Genomic DNA, 10,019 nt, shown 5'->3' with positions numbered 1-10,019 from the left:
AGATGGCCTTAATATACCAAAACTTGAAGATGAGTGGAATAAATCAGATACTAGAATAGCCCAAATAAATATTAAAGTCACAAACATGTTGTACTGCACCTTAGATGCTAACGAGTTCAATAGAATTTCCACATGTAAAACCGCAAAAGAAATTTGAGATAAGCTTATAGTGACTCATGAGGGAAGCGAACAAGTTAAAAAATCTAGAGTCAGTTTGCTAGTCCATAATTATGAACTCTTTAAAATGAAGCCTGATGAAACTATTCCTCAAATGTTTACTCGCTTTACTGATATTATTAATGGTTTAACTTCTCTTGGCAAAATATACACTAATGCTGAAATTGTAAGAAAAGTGATTAGGTCATTGCCAAAGAGTTGAGAGACAAAAGTCATTACCATTACCGAAGCTAAGGATTTATCAAAGCTAAGTCTAGATGAGTTAATGGGATCTCTCTTAACTCATGAGCTCATAATGCAAGAAGGAAAGGAAGAGGACGACAACAACAAGAAGAAAGGAATAGCCTTCAAATCCACCTCAAAACATCAAGAGGATAAGGAACATGATTCAGATGATGGTGAGGAAATGACATTCATCACTAGGAAGTTCAAAAGGTTTGTAAGAAAGAAACAAGGCATGCAAAAACATTTAAGAAAAGATTTCGACAATAGGGATTTTCAAACTGGAGAAAATCATAAAAAATCTGAAGTTACCTACTACAAATGCAACAAACCTGGACATTACAAATCAGAATGTCTGGAACTTAAGATACAATTCAAGAAAGACAAGAAGAAAGCCATGATTGCAACATGGAGAAAAGATAGCGATGAAAGCGACTCAGAAACTGAAGTTTGCAAAAATGAGGTTGCTAACCTATGCTTAATCGTACTTGGAAACGAAGACGAGGTAAATGAAGAATTTTTTACGTGTGATGAATTACAATCAACTTTTGATGAATTACATGCTGAATTTATGAAACTTAGTTTGAAAAGTAACTGTAAAAAAAAAAAAGTGATTTCAAATTTATCAAAAAAAATGAATCCTTAACTTCCAAGATAAATGCTTTAGAAAATGAAGCCATGAAAATGAAAAAGGAAAATGATATTTTAACTCAAAAAGAGTCTTCAATTTCTGAGAATTGGAAGAAGAAAATGAGTCTTTAAAAAATGAGTAAATTGTTTTGAAAGAAAATATTGAAGACTTGAAAAATAATCTTTCCAAATTCACTCAAGATAGAGAGATTTTAGATCAAATTCTTAAAAATCAAAATCGTACTTTTGGTAGAGCCAGAATTGGATATAAACCTTTTTTCAAAAGTAAAAACTGCCAAAAATGGTTTTGTGCATGCATCTTCTAGTCACTGTCATCTCACGTCATTTTTGTGGTACAAAAAGTCATATTTCACCTTCATGTCCTGTTAAAAGAAATCCTTTTGCTAAAATAAAAAAGATGTGGGTCCCTAAGAACATTTCAAGAGTGTCAAATTTTAACTTTTATGGACATAAGCAAATATGGATACCAATAGAAAAATTAAATTTTTGTAGGTATGCTTCAAGATAAAATCCAGTAACGATAGATGGTATCTCGATAGTGCATGTTCGAAGCACATGACCGGAAATAAAACTATGTTCGCCACACTCCAACCAAAGAATGGCAGATATGTGACTTTTGGCGACAATAGCAAGGGAAAGATCATTGGTGTAGGTAGTATTGGTAAAAATTCCTCTCCTATTATAGAAAATGTTTTACTTGTTAAGGTTTAAAACATAGCTTGCTTAGCATTAATCCATTATGTGATAAAGGTAATAGAGTAATTTTTGAAAAAACTCACTGCACAATTGAAAACACTGAAGATAATAAAACATTGTTTGTAGGACATAGATATGAGAATGTATATGTGTTTGATTTGCATAACTTGTCTTCTTATTTTGATGTTAAATGGTTATCTACAATAAATGAAATTGGTTAGTTATGGCATAGAAGATTAGGACATGCTCATTTTGATTTAATTTCAAAACTTTCAAAAAATGAGTTAGTCATTGGTTTGCCTAAAATTGGTTTTGAAAAAGACAAACTTTGTGATGCATGTCAACTTGGAAAACAAACTAGAATTTCTTTTAAATCCAAAAATATCATTTCAACTACTAGACCGCTTCAACTCTTGCATATTGATTTATTCGAACCATCTAGAACATTAAGTTTAGGAGAAAAATCATATGCTCTTGTTTGTGTTGATGATTATCTAGAAATACATGGGTATTATTTTTAGCACACAAAAATGAAGCTTTTTATAATTTCTCAAAGTTGTGTAAAAGAATTCAAAATGAAAAAAGTCTTAATATTTGTAGTATTAGAAGTGATCATGGTAGAGAATTTGAAAATTATGATTTTATTATGTTTTGTGATGACTTAGGAATAGATCATAATTTTTCAGCCCCTAGAACTCCTCAACAAAATGGTGTGGTTGAAAGAAAAAATAGAATTCTTGAAGAAATGGCTCGTACTATGCTTTGTGAGAATAATTTACCTAGATATTTTTGGACTAAAGCCGTTTTCACTACATATTATGTTGTAAACTGTGCCATGATTAGACATATTGTTACGAAAATCCCTTATGAACTTTGAAAAAGTAGAAAGCCTAATATTAGCCACTTGCGTGCTTTTGGTTGTAAATGCTTTGTATTAAATAACAATAAAGACAACTTAGGAAAATTTGATGCTAAATTGATGAAGTTGTATTTCTTGGTTATTCGAATTCTAGTAAAGCTTATAGAGTATTCAATAAAAGAACTTTACTTGTTGAAGAATCTGTACACATTGCCTTTGATGAATCTGACAACGTTGTTTCCAAGAATTTTGTAAGTGATGACACTGCATAAACACATTCAAGAATAGAGAGCATTTACATAACAAATCAAGAAAATCCATCTCCTGAACAAAAAGAAGAAATCACAATAAAAAATCTTCAAGAAGAATATGCTCGTCCAGAAAAGAAATCAAATCTACCAAAGGATTGGAAATATGCTCATGGCCACCCTAAAGATCTTATCATAGGTGATGCAGCGGAAGGTATAAAAACTCGTTCTTCTATTAGAAATGTTTGTGGTAACTTAGCATTTGTTTCACAAATTGAACCAAAATCGTTTTTAGATGCTAAAAAAGATGAAAATTGGATTTTAGCAATGCAAGAAGAATTAAATCAATTTAAAAGAAATGAAGTCTGGGTTTTGACCCCTCGACCTAAGGATCATCCAGTTATTGGAACAAAATGAATTTTTCGAAACAAAATGGATGAATACGAAGTTGTTACTGGAAATAACGCTAGATTGGTAGCCCAATGTTATAATAAAAAATAAGGCATTGATTTTGATGAAACTTTTGCACCGGTTGCTAGACTTAAAGTTATTAGAATGTTACTTGCTTTTGCAAATTTTAAAGATTTCAAATTGTATCAAATGGATGTTAAAAGTGCTTTCTTAAATGGGTACATTTCAAAGGAAGTTTATGTTAAACAACCTCCCGATTTTGAAAATCATAAATACCCGAATCATGTTTTTAAACTTTCAAAACCCCTATATGGTTTAAAACAAGCTCCTAGAGCATGGTATGAAAGATTAAGTAATTTTCTACTTGACAAAAATTTTCTAGAGGAAAAACTGATACAACACTTTTTATAAAAACCAAAAAGGAGGATATGCTAATTTTTTAAATTTATGTTGATGATATTATTTTTGGTGCCACTAATGAAAATTTGTACAAAGAGTTTGCTAAATAAATGCAAGATGAATTTGAAATGAGTATGATGGGGGAGTTAAATTACTTTCTTGGTCTACAAATTAAACAAACTAATGATTGAATCCATTTAAATCAAACGAAATATATCAAGGACCTACTCAAAAGGTTTGAAATGAAATCATCAAAGGCTACAGCAACTCCAATGAGCACATCAATAAAAATCAACAAAGATAAGCATGGTAAACCTGCAGATGAAAAGAAATATTTAGGTATGATTGGTTCCTTACTCTATCTTATTGTAAGTAGGCTTGATATAATGTTTAGTGTTTGTATGTGTGCACTTTTTCAGTCCGTACCTAAAAAATCGCACATCACCGCAGTCAAACGTATTTTTAGATATCTTGTTGGCACTCTAAATTTGGGATTATGGTATCCTAAGGGAATCACTTTTGAACTTTTTGATTACTCGAATGCCGACTTTGCAAGATGTAGACTTAATTGGAAAAGCACAAGTGGTACTTGTCACTTTCTTGGACACTCACTCACTTCTTGGTTTTGCGAAAAACAAAACTTAGTGGCTCTGTCAACTGCTGAAGCAGAATTCATTGCCGCTGCTGGGTGTTGTGCACAATTGATTTGGATGAAACAACAACTTCAAGATTTTGGAATTCACTATGATCATATTCCTATAAAATGTGACAACACAAGTGTCATTAACCTTTCAAAAAATCATATTCAGCACTCACGCACTAAACACATTAAAATAAGACATCATTTTCTAAGAGATCATGTACTCAAATGTGACATTGAACTCGAATTTGTGCCTACAAATCGTCAATTAGCTGACATATTTACCAAGCCTCTTAATAAAGAACAATTTTGTTATATTAGAATTGAACTTGTTATGATGAATACTCCTATATGATGTTTATTCTTTTAAATATAAAAAAATAAAAAAATAATATATATTCTCTCTCTCTCTCTCTCTAGCTCTGATTCTCTCTTTCTCTCGCTATCGCTTTTTTCCTCTCATCCTCAAACACCATCTTCATCCTCACCATCGTCCACCACCAGCTCCCTCATCACCATCGTCCACCACCAACTCTATCACCACCATCATCTATCACTTTCATCACTACCATCATCTACCCAAATCCCTTACCGATCTACCAAGATCTATCACTGCTCTCCACAAAAAACTTCATCACCGATCTTCGACATCATTTCCGATTCCTCAAGTTTCATTACCGATCCATCAAGATCCGTAACTGATCCACTAAGATCCATCATCGATCTACAAAAATTCATCCCCGATCTTCTCCATTATTTCCGATCATCAACATCGTCGCCGATTAACATGTTAAAATTAGTTTTGCACTGTGTTATATTTTTTATATAGTTGTATGTGCTCCAAACTCCCTTGGATTTAATAACATTTGTTTCTACCTAGTATAAAGAAATTGTTTTTATTGGTATTTTCTCTTTTTATGCCAGTGCACTCAGTGCAGTTGTTTTTGGCCGGATCTTAATGGCCATTGGTTTTGGTAATTTGTTTCTTACAATTTGTGTAATTTTTAGTGCATCAATTTAGGGAGAGACTCGTATTATGTATTATTTTGAGCTTAAAAATAAATCAATAAAATAAAATAAAATACAATGAATCTTAAAAGGGTGTTTGTATGTTCTGTGCATAATTTTAGGGGGAGTATAAATAAAAATTTTTTACTCCTTATCTGCACCAACAATTTTTTTTGCAAAGACAAAAAATTTTTAAAAGAGAAATGCTTGCAATTTTATTTCAAAAGGAGAAAATATTACTTGATTCCATGTAAGTTTTCAGAAGGCTTCACAGATTTTTTTCGTTTCACTTCTCTCAACAAATTTTCATGAGCCTCATTTACATGCCTCTCTCTATTTTTGACTTCTGTTAGTCTTGGCATTATAACCGTTGCATAATATTGCACCGCATTTTCCAACTACGAATTTTTCCTTTCTAGCTCTCTCTTCTCCTGACAAATATTTGCCAGTTGTTGTTTTAACAAGCATATCTCGTCTCTTCATTGCTGATTTTCTTGTATTTTTACTTGTAGTCGTCGAGCCATATTGGAAACTGCAGTCATTGCCTGTGTACTAAGAGCCACAGTGTTATTAATAGCATCGATATCATTTCGAGTACCAACAATACTAGGACTCTCATTTACAAGAATAATGTGTGACTACACCATTGGTAACCTCTTATTTGCTTGCATTACAGGCACCTTATGCATGTCAGAACCATTGATGGCTAAAGTAAGGAATGACATGATTACACAACAAGGTAAAACAATTTTTTCTCTAACAACATTTGACGATTTCGTATCTCTGCCTATCATCTTTGCCATTTTTTATACACTCTACCGATCCAATACTCGATGCATATCTGCTCAAAATCTCTTGTTTGTCAACATTTCGGGAACCAGAGATGCTCCAAAATCCCCACAATGATCATGACAAGACCTGAGGACCATTATTATATTTTTGGTATCTCAGATTATTTTATCAAATGCGTTTGTTTCCTATCTTCATATTTTGATGATGTCAATGGGAGAGAAAAAAAAATATGACTTTGAATTGTTGTGCATGCATGTGCTTTAATTATATGTTGTAGAATTATCAAATATTTTGTTGCTTTTAATTTTGTGTCAAATACATACATGTATTGCCATCATCAAAAAGGTTACAGTCCTCTGAAGCTAGCAAAAGACTTGTGGGATTCTTTGGAGAAGAAATACAAGACAGAGGATGCCGGCACGAAGAAATTTGTTGTCGGTAAATTTCTGAACTTTGTTATGGTAGACTCCCAAACGGTAATTTCTCAAGTTCAAAATTTTCAAATAATTTTGCATGATATTCATTCAAAAGGTATGTCTCTTAGCGAGTCTTTCCAAGTCGCTGCTTTAGTGGAAAAGTTACCACCGGCTTAGAAAGATTTCAAAAATTATTTAAAACATAAACACAAGGAGATGAACATGGATGAATTGATTGTAAGATTGAGAATTGAGGAAGATAACCGAAAGGATAAAAAGAGGAATGAGAAAAATCCCATTGAGTCCAAGGCTAATGTGGTTGAACAAGTTCACAAACCACATAACAAAAAAAGGAAGTTTACTGGAGATGGTCCTAAACAAGGCGACATAAATGGCAACAAGAAGTTCAAAGGAAAATGCTATAACTGTGGCAAGACTGGACATCGAGCTTCTGACTGCCGCCGCTCTAAGAAGGATCGTGGAAGTACAAGCAAGAAGACTACCAATTAGGCCAATGTAACTGAACTACATTATATCTCTGTAATAACCCCGACCTCTGATTAATGTTAATTCGCACTTAATTATGCCTAACTGTAATTTAGAAGGAATCTGGGATTAATTTTCATATGTATTACATGAATTCTGTGTTTCTATCAGTTTGCTATAAAGTGATCTGTTTATGTGTTGACTTTGAACTGCGAATTGAAAGCCTTATCGGCGACTGATTCAGAAATTGATTAGTGTGTTATACTAGTTAGATTTTATGTGATTTTATGGTAGGCTTAATTAAAATTTGATTTGGAATGTGTAAATTAGATTAAATAATGTTGAATTGCATTAGTTTGATTAATTACATAAATGCCACTTAGTGGCTTGATTGAGACCAACCTATTACACTTAGAAGCATCTCTCCTCAGCCATTTTTTTTCTTGACCAAACCGTAGGAGAGAGAGGGAGTAGGAGAACAAGATTGAGTTCATCTAGAATTTTGCTTGAACTTAGAAGAATTGAAGGCAACTTGGAAGATTAGGCTACTAAGCTTGAAATTGAAGACCTAAAGGTAGAGAATTCATCCTTTTAATTATGAATGTGAGTTGTTCTTGCTAGGTTCATGGTAAAATTGGTATTTAAAGTCAAGATTTAGCTCAAAGTGTGGCTTTGAGAGTCTATCCATGCATGCATGCATAAATTTCCATGCTTTGAGTTTGAATTCTAAGATTTCTTCCATGCATGTGTTAATTTCACTCACATTGTGGTCATTCATCTTGTTGTCCATCAAATTATCAAGTTTGATCATGTTTTAGAGGGTTTGGATTCAATGAGATTCTTGCATGTTGTATTAATGGCATGTTCTTAGAGTTCATGTTGATTTTGCACAAATTGGGTTGCTCTTGGGCCATGATTTCTTGAAATGATTTTTAATACATGTTGTTTTATGAGTTATTTTATGCTTCCCCAAATATTGGCCCAGAAAAATGAGTTTTGAAGGCTTAAGGGTAGAGTTTCATGCTTGGAGGTCAATCTGGATTTTCCAGAAATTTGACCCACGCTCGAGCGGGTACTTTCACGCTCGAGCGTGAATCCTGAGTACATGCACTTCCGCTCGAGCGTCGATAGTTACGCTCGAGCGTGAAATGCGTATACCCAGAAGTTTGTGTGGTTTGCAGTCCGCTCGAGCGAGGAAACCCACGCTCGAGCGAGACTCTGAGTCTCACGCTCGAGCAAGGGTCGAGCGCCCGTCGAGCGTGAAAATCTTGCATCCAGTACTTTTGTCGATTTTACAGTTCGCTCGAGCGAGAAAGTTCACGCTCGAGCAGAGCTTCAATATCTGCATGTCCACTCGAGCGGGGTAATACACGCTCGAGCATGGACCTTATCTTTAGCAAAATTTAGGAAATGGTTTTCAAGGCATTTTTGCATCCTCATTCCATCCTAGGCATTCCTAGGCCATGTTTAAGGCCCTTTAACGAGAATTAAAGGTTAGAAACACACTAAAAGCCAACGACGTAAGTTTTGTACAATTAGAACGTGTGTTTCAAGTGTATATCTGTTATGTGTTATGTAGGTCATGTGTTGTGTTCTGTCTAACTAATCTGCTCCGTCTGTTTGTCTCAAGGCCAACTGTAAGTAATAACTTAGTAAAGTTATATTCAACTGTATCTATTTTCTGTGTGATAAAATAAAATCTGTTTTCTGAAATGATATGTTCTGTACAATGAATGATTGTTCAATTTTTGATATGTATTCGTGACATCCTTAGCATCATGTGATATCTATTGGCTGTTACCCGATATCGGAGGTTCCTTTATGGATCTTATATCCGTCTGCACTCTGTTACCCGTACCAGAGGCCCCGTAATGGGGGCTCAGCTTCTGTTCTGTTACCCGGATCTGGAGGTTCCTTTAAGGAACTAGTTACTTGTAACCCTCACGTGTCTGCCTTTGTTCTGTATGTGCTCTGTTATTGCTAATGGATAAACTCAAGCATGACCTATTATTTCTGTATATGATATGGACCAATTATGGATTTAATATGAAACTGAATTATGATTTCTGAATCTGTACAGACTCATTCATTGAAACCCCTTTACTCTGTTATTATTCACTGGGCTTTCGCTCACAGTTTATATTATGTATGTAGGTGAGCCGGCATGTGACCAGGGCCAGAGTTAACGGCCTTCTGTTCTGTTTTTGTCAGCCAACCGTTGTGCCTCCCGAGGAGGTTCTGATCGAAGTCTATTGCCATGGCTATTTTTGTATTCATGCTAGTCTCTGTGACTGTTTTGTAAAGTCAGGTCTTGGGATATACACTTCTGTAAATACTTTGTAAGTATTGGCGTCCTTTGACTGGCATGCTCATTTATATATATCTAAGTTTTGAAATCTACTGTCTCATGTACGTTATCACAGCTCATTGGACCTTGTCTATTTTATATATTTGCTTCCGCAGCCCCTTATTATATGCTTATCTGTTCAGAGGCCTTTGGTAATCCACGAATTATTGGCCGGTTACGATGCCTGACCTACAGGGGCAAGTTTGGGTCGTGACAATCTCTGACGGAGTGAATGACATCAACCTCTCTACTGTGGTATCTGAGGCTAATTTGGTTGGAAATCCCAAGGAATGATGGGTTGACACTGGGGCAACTCGTCATATTTGTGCGGACAAGAAGATGTTCACTACCTACAATGAGGCTGCAAATGGTGAACAACTTTTCATGAAAATTTCTTCTACTTCTACTGTGGCTGGACAAAGGAAAGTGATCTTGAAGATGACATCAGGGAAAGAACTGACCCTTAACAATGTACTGCATGTACCTGACATTTGGAAGAATTTGGTTTACGGCTCTTTGTTAAGTAAAAATGATTTTAGGCTTATGTTTGAGTCTGATAAATTTGTATTATCAAAGAGTGGTATGTATGTTGGTAAGGGATACATGAGTGATGGTCTCTTCAAATTAAATGTAATGACAGTTGTATCAAAAGTTGCTACGAATAAGA

The sequence above is a fragment of the Camellia sinensis genome, chromosome 10 (assembly GCF_055761805.1).
Source record: "Camellia sinensis isolate YWXY chromosome 10, ASM5576180v1, whole genome shotgun sequence".
Classification (NCBI taxonomy): domain Eukaryota; kingdom Viridiplantae; phylum Streptophyta; class Magnoliopsida; order Ericales; family Theaceae; genus Camellia; species Camellia sinensis.
Note: the sequence above shows the minus strand (reverse complement) of the source record.